Source organism: Triticum urartu, chromosome 7A (genome assembly GCF_056163025.1).
Source record: "Triticum urartu cultivar PI428250 chromosome 7A, HENAU_Tu73, whole genome shotgun sequence".
NCBI lineage: Eukaryota > Viridiplantae > Streptophyta > Magnoliopsida > Poales > Poaceae > Triticum > Triticum urartu.
The window spans coordinates 64,911,683-64,931,797 of NC_141879.1; the positions used below are offsets into that span (position 1 = coordinate 64,911,683).

The window sequence follows — 20,115 nt, forward strand, 5'->3', positions numbered from 1 at the left end:
AGCACAACCGTGCCTCTCGCGAAAGCAAAATCGTGACTCTCGCGAAAGAAAAAAAAAATAGAAAATGCGTATTTTTGTCCCTTTCCGAGAGGCACGGCCGTGACTTTCGCGAAAGCACAACCGTGCCTCTCGCGGAAGCAAAACCGTGACTCTCCCGAAAGAAAAAAAACAAAAAACGTGTTTTGTTTTTCCCTTTCCGAGAGGCATGGCCATGACTCTCGCGAAAGTACAACCGTGCCTCTCGCGGAAGCAAAACCGTGACTCTTGCAAAAGAAAAAAAACAGAAAACGCATTTTTTTCGTTTCCGAAAGGCACGGCCGTGACTCTTGCTAAAGCACAACCGTGCCTCTCGCGGAAGAAAAACCGTGACTTTCGCGAAAGGGAAAAAAAGAATACGTGTTTTTTCGCGCAAAATTTTTTTTTTCGAATTTTTTTATCGAAAAGCTAAGAAAGACCGGGGGAAAACTAAAATGTCGAAAAACCCAGAAAAAACCGTTTAAAAAGACGAAAACACGTGCGGAAAAATAAAAAAAATCTGAAGGGAGCATCCAGAACGCGACACGTGGCAAATGGCTGAGAGCGCGCTAAGTGACGCTGATCGTTGCAAGGCTCCCGAAGGAGCGCTCGTTAACTAGTTGCTCCCGCCCATGACAACGTTCCCTTTGAAAGTTGGCTCCTTAGATTTAGGATTTTCTGTTTTTTAGAAACGTTTTTTTTTCTGTTGAGACAAAGATTTAGGGCCAATTTAATGATGTTGTCTGATAGGCCGAGGCCCGGCCCATCATCCATCCATCCAATGGAAAGAAAGAAGCCGGCCAATCCCACAAAGAAGGTTCCCACCGATTGCAAGACCCCCTTCTCTCAACCCCAACCATACCCCGGCGCCGCCGCTCCCTGCTGCTACGCTGAAGGATCAAGAACTCGTCGCCATTGCCGCCAGTCTTTGTGTAAGTTTCCTCTCCCAACTTCCAACCAGATCGGAAATTTCTTGGAAGCATCCTCGTAATGCGTTGATCTCAACTCTCGACTTGGTTTTCTCTGCGGCCATGTCCGTGCAGGCTACCCGTTGACGAAATGCCCCCGAAGGCATCCAAGCGCTGGGTGCCGGTTAACCGACCGGGCGTGGCGTCTCCTGCTGCGGGCAACCCGTCCAACGGAATGCTCCCTAAGGTATCGAAGCGGTGGGTGCCGGTTAACCGGCCGGCTGTGACGCCTTCTGCTGCAGGCAACCCGTCCGACGGAATGCCACCGAAGGTAGTGCCGGTGAACCGACCCATGGGGACGGGGAGGTCTCACGGGGCAGGCAAACCGTCGAACGAAATCCCCTGGAAGTCATCCAAGCGATGGGTGCCGGTTAACCGGCCGACAGTAACGTCTCCTGTTGCAGGCAACCCGTCCGACGGAGTGCCCCGAAGGTAGTGCCAGTGAACCAACCTATTGGGACGGGGAAGCCTTGCAGGGCAGGCAAACCACCGAACCAAATCCCCCGGAAGGTATCCAAGCAATGGGTACCGGTTAACCGACCTCCAACTGTTGAGACATCTCGCGGGGCAGGCGAACCCGCCGACAGGCTCAGCGACCTCCCGGACGCGCTGCTGCACCACATCATGTCGTTCCTGAAGGCGTGGGAGGTGGTCCGCACATGCAGGCTCTCGCGAAGGTGGCGCAACCTCTGGGCTTCTGCGCCTTGCATCGACGTCCGCGTGGGACTCCATGATAACCCACCTGAGGAATTCGCCAGGTTTGTTAACCGGTTGCTGCGCAGCCGGGACGCGCTCACGCCACTGGACACACTCCGTGTGCGCTCGGTTGGTGAGGATGATTTCTACGAGACTTATAACGATGGCAATGTCAAGAGCTGGATCCGTACCGCTATCAAGCAAAAAGCTCGTGCTATTCAGCTTAATGGGCATCTCCACAAGTACATTACGCTGGATCACATAGACTTCGCCTCTTGCCATCTCAAAATCTTGAAACTGTCATATGTCGAGCTAGATGATAAAGTTGTGAAGCAGCTCTCTTCTCAGTGCCCTTTGGAAGAACTAGAGCTCAAGAGCTGTTTGGTAGGTGCCCATGAGATTTTGTCCTTCTCTCTGAAGAGTTTGACCATGGTCAAGTGCAAGTTTACTATGAACCTCTCGGTGGATGCTCCAAACCTCATGCTCTTTCGTTGCATCAAACCGGAGCAGTGGGTTCCTGTATTCAAGAACTCTCTGTCTTTTATCAGAGGTAGTATCCTGCTTGATGACTCTTTATTAAGTCGGGAGTTTCAAAAGTACCATGAGGATGAGGATGAATTCCCTCAGACTAGCGATGAAGATGACGACATGGATAATAGAAATGGCCAGTACAATGGTAAAAGTGCTGCTGCTGCTGAAAGTGGTGCTGAGGGCTTTCTGGATAGTATCTTGTTTGGCAGCTTTTCTGATTATTGTGATGGCTATTCTGATGATTTTTATGATGGCTATTCCGATGACATCAAAGATGATTATGATTATGGAAGTGATATCAATAGCGACGATGATACATACGAATATAGTGAAATTGCAAATGGCTCTGAAGATAAATATTTTGCAAATGACTTTGAATTCAGTAAGGGTGGTAAAATTTCTGGCTACAGTGGAAACTATGGGTTTAACGACTATAAAACCTTAGGTGGCCAAAATATTCTTTGCAGCCTTTTAAATGCCAGAAGCATATAGCTGCTAGGTCATTCAGGAGAGGTACAATTATTAACTTCTTCACTGATGTATTTCAATTCAGTCTACACCTTATACTTTAACTACTGTGTAGGAAGTAATAGTATGCATGGTCCTTATATCAGTATATCACAATACTTGCATGCAAAACAAATTTGTCAGTTTTCTGCCGTGCACTTTTTCTATTAAGCTCAGTTAAAAATCGGGAAATTGATGCAGTTTACTGGTGTTGAATTGTTGTTCAATGAATGTGCTGCTGTAGGTGATTTGCTATCATACGGAGGCACTCTTCTTTCTTTTACTTCCAGATTAGATATGCTGTATTTACAACGTTTTTCAAATCTTTCACTAGGCCTACCAGCTTTGCTATTTATGGATGAGAACGACTTGTCTTAGAAAATATTCCCTCCGTCCGGAAATACTTGTCATCAAAATGAATAAAAGGGGATGTATCTAGATGTATTTTAGTTCTAGATACATCCCTTTTTGTCCATTTTGATGACAAGTATTTTCGGACGGAGGGAGTAATTGTTAGTCATGCAGTACTTGGTATACATTCATGTTCTTTAATCAGTTCATGGAACTAGTGATCTGTGCTGTAAATCATACTGGCCAGACCTAATATAGCTAAGGAGTCGTATTGCATTTTACCTCATTGGATGCCAGTCTTTTTCGTTCTAGCAAAATGGAGAACAGTCAACTTACACAGAAACACAGGTTAAAACAAGTTATATAATCCTGCCAACCTTCATTTTTTTTACTAATCACCCGTTGGCAGTGTTTTAAAAAGCAAATGTGCCTTGCTGGCGGGTTATGTTTCATCCAGATTAGTGTTAAGTCAGCAAACACGAGTTGAACCCATTAGGGAGGAGACAAGGGACAGGTTGATAAGGAATATTGAGAGAACAATTTCTTTCACTTTCTAATCAACTTGCTGCCTCACTTTGGGAAGTGGCAAGTGGCTCACTGACATGACCCATTTACTTGGTCTCTCAGTGAGGCATGTCGGATGCAATGTAATCAAAACCAAAGTTGAGGGGGTTAAGCAAACTGCTTCATAGTAGGTCTAATCTGGACTTCTGTACATTGGACTTTTCCCTATAAAGTGCAATCATTTTTATTCCTAGCCTACGACTGATTTGATGACTTTAAAGGTTTCATAAATTGAACTTTACTTAACAGATCATATCAGTGGCAAACTGGCAGTGATGGTGGTATGGGCTTTTCTACTTCTCGATACTGCTGCTTACACGTAACATCTCATTTGTGTTTCATGATTGGCTTGACAGAAAACTAGTTTATCTTGCGGATCAAGAGAACGTTTGTAATGTTTCTAGTATCCGACATTGTAGGTGAATCAAAAGATTGTTAAAACTTCAAAACGCCTAGTGTCTCATATTTGATGGTTGCAGTAATTCTTTTGAGAAGTGATTTTGGTGATTCTTGTATTACCATATAATTTTGTTTCAGCACATTGCATAATCATAGTGTCAGTTACATGCCTATTTCCACCACACTATTACATTGCTATGTTCACATACACAATTGCATCACCATCATTGTCCATTTGTTTCTGTATATAAAACAACTCACTTTCACATAAAAACGAAGGTGGTTCTGAGGAGGGAATCAGTAAGTTGTCCAGCTTTTAACAACCTGAAGACTTTGTCCCTTGGGGAATGGTGTATCAGTAGGGGTGCTGATTTTGACATACTAGTTCGCTTACTTCAGCATACACCTTACTTGGAGAATCTCTTTCTTCAACTTGAAATGGTGCGTACATGTATTTTCTCAATGTTTGCATTTTGATACATTGCTTCATAATTTTTGCTGACAGTCCATCAAGCTAATAATATTCTTTTTGTCCTTCTAAAAGAACTTTGACATCCAAAATGCATTGGGAAGATGCAAACCGAACGGAGGATCATTTGCTTGCAAACATCTTAGAATGGTGAAGATCAAATGCACCAAGGATGATCCTAGAGTCCATATGCTGGCACAGTTGTTTAAGGCTAATGACATACCGCTTGAGAGGATTTGTGTACATCGGAGTGGGAGCTTCAGTGAGTACCTTGGCCCTTGAGTTCATATACCTAGTTCTTATGTATCTACATTGTTAAGAAGCATCGTTTAAGAAATAAGACAATTCTACCTTGTGCAGGAAAAGTGAATTATAGTTTAAGTGCAGTTATTTAATTATATTTCAACCATACAACTTTATTTACCAAGATGTTCATCTTTTTTTACTTGAACCCTTCTTCTGTGCATGTACATCTATACATTTACTGTCTCTCTGATCTTTCTTCCAGATCTTCGTATGCTAAAGCTAAACAGGGAAATTAACATTGCCGAAATGCGTGCTTGTCGGTAGAAAACCTGGACCTTTCAAAAGTACTTGTACGGTATGAGTTATTGTTAACTGTGTCCTTTTCACCTTGTAGTCATTTCAGCTATATTCGATAATTGCAACTTTGTTTTTATAGGTAGAATGCAAGGCACTTGGACTGGGCCGCTGGGAGGCAAGAAAAGCGTGATTTTTACCCACCACGTCAACGGTTCCTGCAGGCCTATGGCAGAGCCTTACCTGAGACAACCTTATGTTCATTTTTTATCGTGTAGTCTTTTTTTCTCTGTTCCTTTATTGCGACCATGGGTAACTTGTGGTGTGCTTAGTTTTGTTCTGGAATGACAATGATCTGCGACGAGTTTGGATGGTGTTTTAACAAATCTGGTGTTATACTTTTGGAACTGCTACAAATCAGACTATTGCTTCTTTAGCTTCCCATTGGACTAGTTTTTCACTCTGATTGGATTCATCTGGAACGTGCAATGGGCCAGAGAAATTGGATATTCAATTCGGTGCCTGGGCTCATCTGCACCCCGTGAACGGTATTTTTCTTTAAAAAACTAATAAATTCAAAAAATTCTGGAAATTTTCAAGGTGGAAGATGTCCTAGTGTGATGTTTGTACCAAATTTCAGCTTATTCGGCTGAGGAGCTCATGGCAAAAAAGATAAAATTGGTCAAAACAGTATGTGAACTGTAAACTTTCTTACGGCTCCCAAATTTGTCTTTTCTGCTGAGAGCAACTCAAATGTCCAAACTCTATGAAATTTGGCACAGATGTTATGCACATGAGCATCTACCATCACACAAAAATTTGGAATTTTACTATTTTAACTGAATTTACTGTTCACTTTAAAAAAAAATACTTTGACTTGGAACTCCAACAACCGATACGAAGCCAAAGTTATTCAAAATTCACTCTCTAGCCAATCTTCGTATGACTCTCTGTGAGTCTTGATACGAAGCCAAAGTTATTCATGCTTAGGGATCAAACCAGATTCAAATCTTTGGAACCACCATTCTTTTTTCTTTCTAATTTTTTTATTTTCTTTAAAAATGTTTCCAAATTTTCAAAAATGTTCACTTTTTTAAAAAATGATTGTTTCTTTTGAAAAAAATGTTCCCTTTAAAAAGCATTTACACTTAAAAATCATTTTAAAAACATTCACAATTTTTTTAATGTCCGCACTTGTTTTCAAGATGCTAACTTTTATTCAGAAAATATCCACCTTGTTCTCAAATTTTCAAAACATGTTTATGTAACTAAAAATATTCACGAAGTTTTTTTAAAATAGCATGTTTATTTCATGAGCTTGTATAAAAAAATATGACCGAACCAAGAAAAACTGAGCGACCAAAAAATTGAACGGACCAAGAAAATCCCTAAAGAACTCCCGCCTCCTAGTAGGGAGGAATAGCTGGACACGCCTAATGAGTGCTCAAAAAAAATGTTGGACTCTATTTTTGGAACTTTGGATCTACTCATTCATCAAACTTCATTACAATACCAAAAAGCACGAGAAGTAACAAAAATCATATCCACGTCCGTAGACCACCTAACGATGACTACAAGCACTGAAGTGAGCCGAAGGCGTGCCGCGGTCATCGTCCCTCCCTCAATGGAGCCGGAGAAAGCTTCTTGTAGTAGACGGTTGAAAAGTTATCGTGCTAAGGCCCTAAAAGACCAGCGCACCAGAAGAGTAACCACTGTCGATAAAAAGAAGTGTGAATCGGAAGGACACATGAACGTAGACGAACGAATACTGGATGCAGGCAGATCCACCAAAGACAAACACTGATCGAATCCCACGAGATCCGTTGGTGACACACCTCTACACGTCCTTCATTGACACGAGAGGCACCGCCAGGACGGGACTAGGTAGAAAGAATCTTATTCCATATCCAGGGAGTCTTCGTCGCCTCACCTTTATAATTGTTGGAGGGTTGGACCTCATAGAGCCGCTGGCGGTACAAGCACGCGTGCTCGTATCAAACGTCGCCTTGCGCTCTGGATAGACTAATGCGCCTACAATTTCTTCCATTCCTTCTTCATTTTCCTTTTTCCTTCTAAGGGATGATTTATCTCCATATTTGGCGATCTCTCACATTCATTAATCATCAAGGGCAATATCAGAGTGTTTTTCTCAGGATTTCCATGATTATCTGGTTTAAACAACGGTGTGATGAGCAGATGATGGTGGTGCCACCCTGCGTCCCCGCCACCGACCGGCCCCTACATCACATCCCTGTCCCGCCCCTTCTTTTTTCCATTTGTCGCCTCCTCTTGATCCTTTGCCCCCCTTTTGAAACGGCGGGCTTGTCGTGCCGCCAAAGTTGATCTTGCGGGCGGTCACCTTCTTTGGATCCTCCACTTCCACCAGCTCCATCAGCTCTTTGCACTGGTCCATGCGGCAACGGACGGCGAAAAAGCACGAGAGTTGGGGTGGAGCATGGAGGCTATCAAAGCAGGGTGGGAAAAGCGTGGGTTTTGGTGCGGAAACAGTGTTTCCCGCTCCAAATGCGCTTGTTCCGCCTCGGTTTTGGGTGGGCCGGGGATGTCAGAGTCCTACCGGCGAAGGTCCGGACTCTCGCAAAGCCTCCTGATTTGCTTCCGATTTACAGGAAAACGGACGGATGGACATGTTCGTGAAAAAAATACGAGTCCATGTTGGATGGCAAAGTGCATGCGGACAGTTTGATCGAGATGTTCAATGGTGTTTTGAGGGTCCGGGTTGATGCCCCGAGGCTAGCGAAGAAAACCGTGCGACATGGATTTGGGAAGGCAGCGAGGAAATGGGTTCTCCAAAGAGCAATGCTACACCAAAGCTATCCCCGACACCATATGGCTGCCATTCCACCTGCAACATAGCACAACAACATTTGATGCTGAGTTTTCATAGAGAGCATGCGAGTGAGTGATGTAATGTCAATATTTACCTGCTCAGCGGTAAGCATATCCATCTCATTGGTGTACTGCCTAGTGCCTATACATGATATCGACATTGCTCGTGATCTCTGATACCACATCCCACTTGTAAGTGGGTAGCCGTAGAGGGTTGTCATGATCGTCCCAAGCCTTGAACGATACCTCTTTCGGGTGTCCAACTGGCAGGCATTCCCAACTCCATACTGAAAGTAGGAGCATAGGACCACTAATTCCGGTGCCTTTTGAGGACCTACGACAAGCATCGTCCAACTGCACATAAAGGCAAACATGATTCAGTTAAAGATAAGTTTGCATTGGTAATGTACAAATAAACTAAAAATGAGCAATTGATTACCTGTTGGTACAAGTAGGCCAGTGTCGCCGAAACCAAGATACATTTGTTGTCGAAGGCAGTCAACGCCTTGAGCCACATCCATTGAGCGGTCCTGCCACCGCCTTCACCAAAGAGAGTCCTAGAGATAACATACCACACGTACACAAGAGCATACGTCTTGGTCACATCATCATTAGTGTCCTCCGGACAATGCGCAAAGTTCTGTACGATCCACATGGAAGGAGCGGCGGTTGAGACTTTGTCTTTACTCTTGTCTTCAGCCTCTACATGAGCCATGCCAATCAGGGCCTCCATCTGCTGGTGCCACCCCTCAAAATCGGTGCTCATACACAGAGGTTTCCCCTCGATTGGAAGTACAAGGATCATAGAAACATCCTGAAGTGTCACGGTCATCTCCCTGGTCCGGAGGTGAAAACTATGAGTCTCTGGCCTCCACAGATCCACAAGTGAGGTGATTCTCGCAGCGTTTTGGTCTGGCGTCGACCGGCTGACAAGCTGGATGAATGGGAGGAGTCCTGTCATCTCGATGTATGGTGTGTACGCTCATCGTACAATATGGCACTCGACGAGGCCCCGTAAGACCGAATCTTTAGGGGTGAAAGCTTCTGCAAACATACAGGCGAGAGTGTTACGGCATATCCATTTGAACTAAACACAAATTATGAACTACCAACTAGTATGCTTATTACCATCTTCTTCTCGCCCATCAAATAGGCCCGGTGTTCAACATCATAGTAATCACCGAGAAGCCACACCTATATGTCTTATTGTTTGAAATATGTAGGATTATTTAATATGTGAGCATTGTTTCGGTTTCTAACTGAATATGAGCAAACTACCTTACTTCCTATGCATTATTTTATATGCGAGCATTATTTCATATGTATATTCAACCCAACAATCATACATAGGTACTAAAAAGAATTTAAACAATCATCTAATATAATTCCATATGTGAGTATTATTTCATGTATACATACAAATTCCTATGAAAATATGATTTACAATGCAAATCAACAACACACATGTTCCCCAATGATTACAAATCATCTACAAATCCTAAATCACACCACACTATTTCATTTTTTCATATAAATTTTGAATCCAAACAAAACTAGGGTTCCACCCAAACTTGAACAAATCTGAAAAATGTGATGGACTTTTCAGATGAAAAGAAGGGGGGCAGAAGAGATTACCTTTTAGGAGGGATTGCGGCAGAAGTTCACAGAGGAAATCTTCAGACCGAGAGGATTTGGGAAGGGATTTGAGAGGGGGCGAGAGAGAAAACCGCGGCACTCCCTCTCTGTTTGTCAACTTTGTGTGCGTGTTGGCTAGGGAGGGCCGACCCGCACCGGTTACTAAGTCAGAGTGCCTTACCGAGAGACGCTACACTAGGTAGCATAGCGCCCTATTAGTTGGACGCTACTCATCTAAGGTGGGCCCCAGCCTGGCCTCGGGGTGCCACGCTGGTGAGGCATGTAACGCCTGTCAGACGGGCGCTATGCGGTGTAGTATAACACCAATGCGTTGGGCATTACTTGAAAGGGTTAGTTGGGTGAAATAGTTTCAGAGTTCATTCTTTCTGTGAAGGCATTTTTGTCAATTTTGCCGTACTCGAAGGCGACGACCTCGGACGTCCACGGTTCGACCCACGCGGCTTCACGGTTGAATTGAATCTCACCTACCACCTCTCCCTCTCTCTGCATCTCTCATCTCCATCTCTGTTTTTCCATCCCGTGCTGCAATCTATCCCCAACCCTCCCAGCTGCAGTGATCTCCACCTCCAGCAGCAGCGGGACATCACATTGCAGCCCATGCCGTAGAAGAGACGAGAGCTTGCCGCGAGTCCGCGTCGTGGTGGGCGGGGCAGCTCCTGGCGGCGCCGTCGCGGGCTCACGGCGAACCGATGTGAACGCTGCCCTCCGCCGCCGCCCACCACCAATACTCTCTCTCTCTCGCCCAGAAAGCAGTCGAGGAATCGATTTGCCGCAGGCAACCTTCAGTCCACGCGGCTGAGCTCCATTCATCTCAGGCAACCTTCAGGCCTGCTATATGTGGATTTTGTGACCACTTCAAAGAATGGCACGAAGTAGCTGGGACTACTAATTACACAGAGGGAGGGATTATTTGTTTGCCCATTCTCTGTAGCAGAGTACTCTTGTACGTATATGATAGTGCAATTCCTGAATCAGTTGCTAGTACATGCAAGAAGTACACCACAAGCAGATTACAGAGATCACAAAACACATTTCATGTATAAAACAGTGCCGATGTCTATGTAACCTTGTTAGGACAAAACTGAAGGGAAAAGTTCAACAATCATGACATCGAACAAGTATAAATATGGAACTATGCTTCAGGATGAGTCTGATGATACCAATTTTGTGATAGCAAATATTGGTGTTTTATCTATGTATAAACTTGGTCAAATTTAAGATTGTCTGACTTTAGAGCAAAGCTAAATGTATGCTCATTTTGAAACGGAGGAAGCACAAAAGTTATTTAGTGAATACAAGGATAAAACACTAAATGGAGGCAAGTTGGTTCATTATAGTGAACAGCAAAACAGTATTCCTTGGCCAATCTGCTATTTATACAGTATATGTTACACACCGGGATGTTGATGCCTCACGCGCTGGAGCAAGTGATCGTTGGACCAGATCACCAAGGAAGAAGCCTATTCTCATCTCACCTACTATTTACTCAGAAGTCTATTCTCATCTCATCTCACCTACTATTTATTCAGAAGTCTATTCTCATCTCACGTAATACTCTGCATTCTTCCTCCTTCCTCACCCCAACTCTCCTTGTGTCCAGCCAGATTTGTGTCTCCAGTTGCGACTCTGAACTTGAGTGAAATATATCCTGTGATATCGGGAATCATGACAAGCGATTGGTGTGTGGAATCGTGTTCATAGCTATACACGAGCTCGTCTTCATCAACCGGTCGCGCTTCTCAAAATTACAAGTCATTCATCGATCGGCCTTCACGCGGTATGTTAATCAATACTTCATCCTAATCTCTCTAGCATGCAGATATATATAACTGGTGTATCTAGCAGTAGTCGATGATTGCATATATGATCTCTGTGTATTGTAACCTTGATCATTTGTGTGCAGGAGGATTATTGGGAATGGCTGGAATTTGGATGGACAAGGCAACAGAGGACCGAATGAATCTATGGCTGACCCGGGTCTTGGTCCTTGTGAGCTTCGCGGCGCATCTTACGCTGGCCCTATTAGCCGGGATCCGTCGGCGTAGACACTCCGGCGTGCGGAGGTCTCTGGTGTGGTTGGCGTACTATGTGACCGAGATAGGCACACCAATCGCCTTACCAAGGTGTTCATCGACACCGCGTCTTTGGATAGCGAGCAGGAGCTGAAGGCGTTGGTCACATATAGATGTTAGGTTGATCTCTCCGTCAAGTGGGCTCAACGGCCCATCGGGCCCTGATCTATTCACGCCTTGATCGGGGCGCCCAACCGTTCTATGGTTGATGGGCCCCTGTGACCTGCGATATATAAAGAGGTGGGGGCCGGGGCGCACGGTACGAGGTTCACCGTGCCGCCAGACTCCCCACTGATATCCCCTTCCGATCTAGGGCAATCGCAGTGCTCACGGGAAGCACCACTGCCACCTCTCCATCTCGATCTCTCTGCCATCACCGGCCCCTACTTCACCATGGCCGGCGCTGGATCGAGCTCATCCGCACCCAAAGAAGGTAGGTTCATCGGAAGATCTAGCCTACCCCGATCCAAAGTATTTAACAATGGTATCAGCCAGATCGGGTTAGACCTTTTCGGTAGAAAGAAACAACAGTAATAGTAAATCAAAGAACAGATTTTCCCCTTCCCCCAAAGAACGCTAACCCCAAACTGAAAAGGAGGGGAAAACAAGGGTAAAAGAAAAGTTACGCCGCCGCACATGGCCGCGCCGTTCCTCTCGATCCCGAATCGCATCGGCAAGCCGAGGATCCGGGAAGAAGAACTACCCCACACGGGGCAAAGGGCATCGCGAACAAACTGCTCGACGGCGGCGCGCTCACCGCAAGGTGGACGCGCAGCCGGCGAGGGGGGTGACCACGACGCCGTCGTAAAGTGCTCTGCCGTCGTCGAAAACGAAGGGGAGCAGAAAGAGCAAAGTAGCCTCGTCCTCTCTGCCACAGGAGGTGGAGATGGTGCGGGGAAAAGGAAGCGGGCTCGCACGGCGCGGTGGCCTGACGCCGTCGCCGGCGGCCGGCGTGGCCGGCGGGCGCAGAGATGCCCGAGCGGCAAGGGGGAGAGGGCTTGGCAGAGTGCTTAGCAGCGCCTCTCTCTCGCGCTCGCTGTCAAAGGAAAGGACGGGGGAAAAGGGCAGGCTTGCGCAGGGCGGCGCGGTGGCGCTCGCCACCGTCGCCGGCGAGCCGGGCGCCAGAGAAACCGCCGCCGCGGAGCAAGAGGCGGAGAAGCCGAGTGGCGTGCGAGAGGAACAGAGGAATCGATCGAGACGAATGTGGCTAGGGTTTGACCGAACGGTGCGGCGTTGGCTGTTTTGTTCTAGCAACAAGCGCGGTGGTTCGTACGATCACACTCAACGGCCGAGATTGAAACCCTAGCTCGTGTTGGGCCTTTTAGGCCGAAAGTGACAGCGGACCAGGCCGAAAGACAGAGCGGCTGGGCGGCTAGCGCGGCGCGTCGAGCCGAGTAGGCCCGCGGGGCAACAGCTGGTTGAGGCTTTTTCCTTTTAATGTTTTCTGTCCAGTTTTGGGCAGATTCAAAAGTCTTGTTTTTTGTTTTCTATGCAATACATATTTCCAGCGAAATTTATTGTTTAGAAAATATAGAAAGGTAGAAAAGTCTTTGGAAATATAAAAAGAAAATTTCTAGAAAAAGAATTGTTCATGAATTTTTATTAAATAAGTTCATGAATTTTTTCATTTGATCAAAGAAAAATTTCTGCAAAGAATAAAAAGTTCATGATTTTATTCATGTTTTTCCGCTGCGTACAGAATTAATATTGCTCTTTTTCTTGAAAATAAAAGTTTAGAGAGATTTATTAAAAGAGCATGTTAAAGTTATAATTAGAATAAATATGTTTATGTTATTCTTATGACCAACGTTGTTAATAACATGATCATGTTTTATTATTGAAATTTAAAGGTGCATTTAATTCTAGTATTTTGCCCAACGGTAATATAGATTTAATTGCATAGACAATTATATGTTTAATTTGACCAACATTAGATTAATGCATATGATTGTTATATTGATGTCACTTAAATTGTGATTTCAGGGGGCTTTCACTTGATGAGTTGCCTAAAAGTAGTTCCGACACTCAGAGGTGACAACCACACTGAGTGGAGGAAGAAAGTTGAACTGGCATTTGTTTGTGCTGATCTAGACTGGGTTCTGGAAGAACCACAGCCGGTCAGACCTACAGAGCCAGTAAGAGAGACTACTAAGGATGATGCTGCATGGGCTAAAAGGAAAGGGGATTATGCTCCTTTGGAGATGTCCTACATCATAGCCAACCAAAAGTGGGTCAATGCAAATAAAAATGCATGGCCTTTATAAAGAATATAATTGAGAGCACCATTGTGGGCTCCATTGCAGAGTGCGCTTCAGCTGCGGAGTTGCTGACAAAGATAAAGAGCCAGTTCACTGGCTCTTCAAAGATATATGCCACCCAGGTGTTAAAACAACTTGTGGCGGAACAATACACAGGTGGTGGAATAAGAGAGCACATCTTGAGGATGAGCAATATGGCAGCAAAGTTAAAGCCTATGGATGAGGATCTGGAGATCAAACCAAAGCTCCTGGTCCACCTTGTCATGGCTTCACTGCCAAAGGAATTTGAAACTTTTGTTGTGAATTATAATATGTCACCTGGAACATGGGACATAGAAAAGACAATTGCTATGTGTGTCCAAGAAGAGGACAGACTAAAAGCTTCACATGGTGGAACACTCAACTATGTGAAGGATCATAAGAAAAAGAACTACAATCAAAACAACAAAAGTTCTCCTTCAAAGCCACAAGGAAAAGCTCCCTATCAGCATCAGCGTCAGCAATAGTCTTTCTCAGTGGATAAAGACACTTGTCTCCACTGTAAGCAGACCGGGCATTACAAGAAAGACTGCCCTGTTTGGCTGAAGTCCTTAATGGCAAAGCAAGGTAACAACATTGTTTCCTTAGTAAATGAATCCTTGTACACACAGTTTTCGAAATCTACTTGGTGGATTGACTCAGGGGCAACTGTTCATGTTGCAAATTGTTTACAGGGATTCCATTCGACCCGGACTACGCTAAGAAGAGAAGGAGGCATTGAAGTAGCCAATGGAATAAAAGCAGAAGTTGAAGCTGTTGGCGACATCTCCTTGGAGTTAGCTGATGGATTCAAGCTTCTACTTAGGGATGTTCTTTATGTTCCTTCATGTAATAGAAACTTAATTAGCGTTTCATGTTTGGACAAAGAAAATTATGAGTGTTATTTTGGACATGGCAAGTGTGCCATCTGGTATAATAATGCTTATGTTGGTAATGCTTTACTACATGATGAGCTTTATCTGTTATCACTTCGTGAAAAAGCGCATTCTGTATGCAATGTGAATGAACATGTTTCCGCGTCGAATAAAGAACAAAAGAAAAGAAAGAGAACATTCGACTCATCGAAATTATGGCACTGTCGCTTGGGCCATATTTCGAAGGGGAGAATAGAAAGATTAGTCAAAAGTGAAATTCTTCCACAGTTAGAATTCTCAGACTTAGAACAATGTGTGGATTGCATTAAAGGAAAGTATATAAAACAAATCAAAAAAGGTGCAATCCATAGCTCAAGCACACTAGAAATCATCCACACCGACATTTGTGGTCCATTTCCGGTGAAAAGTGTGGATGGATATGACTCGTTCATAACATTCACAGATGATTACTCTCGCTGTGGTTATATTTATCCAATCAAAGAAAGATCTGAAGCGTTGGATAAATTTAAAATATTCAAAGCTGAAGTTGAAAATCAGCATGATAAAAGAATAAAGATAGTAAGGTCCGACCGTGGGGGAGAGTACTACGGTCGGCACACTCCATATGGCCAAGTCCCTGGACCTTTTGCAAAGTTCTTACAGGAGACTGGCATAGTTGCCCAGTATTCAATGCCGGGTGAACTTCAGCAAAATGGAGTAGCTGAAAGGCGCAACCGTACACTTATGGATATGGTGCGCAGCATGATGAGTTATTCCAACTTGCCATTGGGATTATGGATGGAGGCGCTTAAAACCGCCATTCACATTCTCAATAGAGTACCAAGCAAGCCGGTGCCCAAAACACCGTACGAGCTATGGACAGGAAGGGTACCCTCCCTACAACACTTCAGGGTGTGGGGGTGCCTTGCTGAGGCCAAAATGTTTAATCCAAACATTGCAAAGTTAGATCCCAAAACAGTAAGTTGCCACTTCATTGGCTATCCAGACAGATCAAAAGGTTTTCGTTTCTATTGCCCAAACAGATATACAAAGTTTGTAGAAACGAGACATGCAGTCTTCTTTGAGGACGAAATGATGAGGGGGAGCTTGGTAGCTCGGAAAATTGATCTTGAGGAGAAGAGGGTGCATGCACCTAATCCGATTATTCAGGAGCCATTTTTCTCACTATCAGTTGCAACTCCACCCGTGACAACCTTGGGGGTAGACCCGAAACCTGTCCGTCAGGAGCCGACTAAACCCATTGTTAAGCATGAAAGGGAGGTGCAACAACAAATTTTAGAAGAAGTGCCAGAAGTTGAGGCACAAAACGTGCCAGAAACTGAGGCCCTAAGAAGGTCTACAAGACCAAGAAAGTCAGCTATTTCTACTGACTTTAAAGTTTATAACACAGAAATGGTTCATATGGAAAAAGATCCCACCTCATATGAAGAAGCCATGAGAAGCCCTCATTCATCGATGTGGATGAAGGCAATGGAAGACGAGATGAAATCGATGAGTTCCAAAGATGTTTGGGACTTAGAGGAAATTCCTAAAGGAGCCAAAACAGTAGGCTGTAAACGGGTTTACTAAATTAAGTATGACTCTAAAGGGAATATAGAAAAGTATAAAGCACGACTCGTCGCAAAAGGATTTACACAAAGAGAAGGAGTAGATTATAATGAGACATTTTCTCCAGTCTCATGTAAGGATTCCTTCAGAATCATAATGGCATTAGTTGCTCATTTTGATTTAGAATTACATCAAATGGATGTTAAGACGGCATTTCTGAATGGTGATTTAAAAGAAAATGTCTACATGAAACAACCTAAGGGTTTTATCATGGAAGGCAAGGAAAATATGGGATGCCGCCTGAAGAAATCCATTTATGGATTAAGACAAGCCTCTCGGCAGTGGTATCTAAAGTTTAATCAAACGATTAAAAGTTTTGGATTTAAAGAAAATATTGAGGATAATTGCATTTATGCAAAGTTTAAAAATGGGAAATATATTTTCCTAATCTTGTATGTGGATGATATCCTGCTTGCTAGTAGTGATGTTAGTCTACTACAAGAAACAAAGAAATACTTATCCTCAAATTTTGACATAACAGATCTTGGTGAAGCATCATATGTTTTGGGCATAGAAATTCACCGAGATAGGAACAGTGGAGTCTTAGGACTATCGCAGAAAGCATATTTAGAAAAGGTTCTTAAAAAGTATAACATGCATGCGAGTAAAGCCACACCTGCTCCTATAGTCAAGGGCGATAGTTTTGGGAAATTCCAATGTCCCAAGAACCAGTACGAGATCGATCAAATGAAAGCAGTACCATATGCTTCGACAGTTGGCAGCTTACAGTATGCACAAGTGTGCACTCGCCCTGACTTAGCTTTTATCACGGGGGTACTCGGTAGATATCAAGAGAATCCAGGCATGGAGCACTGGAAGATGGTAAAAAAAGCATTGCGTTATGCGCAAGGCACGAAGGACTACATGCTAATATACAGGAGAAGTGAATCCCTAGAGATAAAAGGGTATTCAAACACAGATTTTGCGGGGGACAGAGATGATAGAAAATCCACGTCAGGATACGTCTTCACTCTCGCTGGGGGAGCTATTTCGTGGAAAAGCTCCAAACAGTCAATAGTTGCATCATCCACGATGTATGCAGAATTCATAGCATGCTTCGAAGCCACGGGGCAGGCGATATGGCTAAAGAAATTTGTACCTGACTTGAAAGTGGTAGATTGTATTCACAAGCCACTAAAGATGTACTGCGACAACCAACCCGCGGTATTTTACGCTCACAACAACAAGTCGAGTAATGCTGCCAAAACAATAGAGATAAGGTATAATGTTGTGAAAGATAAAATCCAGGATCAAACTATAAGTCTCGAGCATATAAGGACAAAGGATATGCTTGCGGATCCGCTAACGAAAGGCTTACCACCCAATGTGTTCAAGGAACTCATAGCCGGCATGGGTTTAAGGGAAAGCCTTATGATTCCTGGATAGGCCCAAAAGGAACAGAATTTGCTTCTGATCATAACGTATGTTGTAGCTGTATGATTCTAATGGCAATTAAGCTGTGACGATGAAACATGCTCTATGTACCAATGTGTGATGAAACAAATAAACTAGAAAGTATAATGTTAAAAGTAAAAGTTGAGATCAAGGGGGAGAATGTTAGGTTGATCTCTCCATCGAGTGAGCTCAATGGCCCATCGGGCCCTGATCTATTCGCGCCCTGATCGGGGGCGCCCAACCATTCTATGGTTGGTGGGCCCCTGTGACCTGCGATATATAAAGAGGTGGGGGCCGGGGCGCACGGTACAAGGTTCACCGCGCCGCCAGACTCCCCACCGATATCCCCTTCCGATCTAGGGCAATCGCAGTGCTCACAGGAAGCACCACTGCCACCTCTCCATCTCGATCTCTCTGCCATCAACGGCCCCTACTTCACCATGGCTGGTGCTGGATCGAGCTCATCCGCACCCAAAGAAGGTAGGTTCACCGGAAGATCTAACCTACCCCGATCCAAAGTATCTAACAATAGAGAGCAGCAGATGTTTGCGTTCTAGGCGCCATTTCTGCTGCTCCACCTTGGTCGCCCGGACAACATCACCAGCTATGCCTTGGAGAACAAGGGGCTGTCGCCGACCCAGAAGGCCGTTCTCATCCTTGCAATCGTAGGAGCCATCTATGGCTCATACAAGCAAAGATTTATGCGCGGGGATGGGGCTCTGCGCGTCACATTCTTCATCATGCTCTTCTTGGGTTCCTATAAGTATGTGGAGAGGGCGGTTGCGCTACGGCGAGCTTCATTCGACAGCATTCGCCGCTCAAACCAGAGAAAGATGTTGAAGCAGTTCAGTTCTAAGGGCAAAGCCCGTAAGCAGGATAATGATAACGCCCTGCTTGATGCTCACGGCCTTCTGGGCGTCACCATGGGTGTTCGCTGACTATCAAGTCGACTACACACTACCAAAAAAAACCCCTATGCCTACGGCCCAGGCCGTAGGCATAGCCCTGATTCCCGTCGGGATAGGCCTATGTCGACGGCCCCCGTAGGCATAGGGCCGTCGGCATAATATTCGTCGGCGTATCTCGGGATGCCATCGGCATAGAAAAGCCGTCGACATAGATAATTTGCCGACGGTGTCCGTACATCTATGCCGACGGCCAGGGCCGTCGGCAAAGTTCCACGCTAACGGTGGCCGCCGTCAAGTGCTGCCCATAAAGGAGACGCCACGTGGAAGGCTATGCCTACGACAAGATTAGGCATAGTTTTAGATATGTGCCGACGGCCCAGCTGTAGGCATAGCCCTGCCCACGGAGCTAGTAGACGCTACCACGTGGCAGGGCTATGCCTACGGCCTAGCCGTAGGCATAGTTTAAAATCTATGCCGACGGCTATGCTGTAGGCATAGCCCTGCCACGTGGCGGCGTCTACAACCTCCGTGGGCAGGGCTATGCCTACAGCTTAACCGTCGGCATATATCTAAAACTATGCCTACGGTCGTGCCGTAGGCATAGGTGCCAGGCTATGCCGATGGCCTAACTGTAGGCATAGTTTTATATATATGCCGACGGCCTAACTGGTGGAATTTAATCTCGTATATATTTTGTGCCCTTCCGTAGTAGTCTACTAAATTTTGACCGGGGGTGTACACTCCGGTATTTATAGTTTTGGGATCAGGACGACTGTTCTGGTGCTCCTTTGTATGGAAGCGATACCCATTCACATCATATTTTTTACATGTCATGACAGCAGGGTCAAAACCCATGGAAACTCATCTCAATTCATCATCCATAGATATGTTCGGATCTTTTCCCTACAAGTATAATTGAAATTGTTGCGTGCATTAGTTAACTAATAAATGTTGAACTAAGTATTTAATAGGGGAGTGTGGAAAATTACTTTCTCCATGAACCAAGCAACAAAATTTTTACGTCCAGGGTTTCCATGACGGAGAAGAGTAAGTGCCTCCGCCTCAGTAGGAGGATTCATTCCCGTCCATTCCTCTTGAACGAAATCACTAAAAAAAGAAAAGCGGTGTTAGACCGGGACTAAGTGAACATAGAACATGATGATGTGGAAGACATAAAGGAATGGTGTAGTGGTATTACCTCATCCACACTTCCTCAACTTCCTTGATGTTGTGCAAGATATAGAACATGAGGTCCTCCCACTCTTGTCGTGGCATGTTATAAGGTTTCGAGGCCCCAGCCCTCCCACCTTGCGCGTTGAATAGATGGAGCCTGGGTTGATACTTCGGCTCTTCTATATTGTATCGAGGCACCTTGTTATGCAGATGGGTAACGTGGTCTGGATAGTATGATGTCCTG

The 20,115-nt window shown here is 44.8% G+C and overlaps 2 pseudogenes across 2 annotated transcripts; both read left to right on the forward strand.

Annotated features, from left to right (window-relative positions):
• Positions 1-666: 666 nt before the first annotated feature.
• LOC125518316 (uncharacterized) lies at positions 667-5,936 on the forward strand (annotated as a pseudogene). The gene is made up of 7 exons (XR_015611731.1): positions 667-947; positions 1,059-1,387; positions 1,465-2,723; positions 4,311-4,472; positions 4,576-4,762; positions 5,009-5,101; positions 5,183-5,936. The product of XR_015611731.1 is annotated as an uncharacterized LOC125518316 (transcript).
• Positions 5,937-9,015: 3,079 nt separating this feature from the next.
• On the forward strand, positions 9,016-17,148 carry LOC147957827 (uncharacterized; annotated as a pseudogene). Its single transcript, XR_015611247.1, has 3 exons — positions 9,016-12,048; positions 13,599-14,479; positions 14,587-17,148. The product of XR_015611247.1 is annotated as an uncharacterized LOC147957827 (transcript).
• Positions 17,149-20,115: the final 2,967 nt, after the last annotated feature.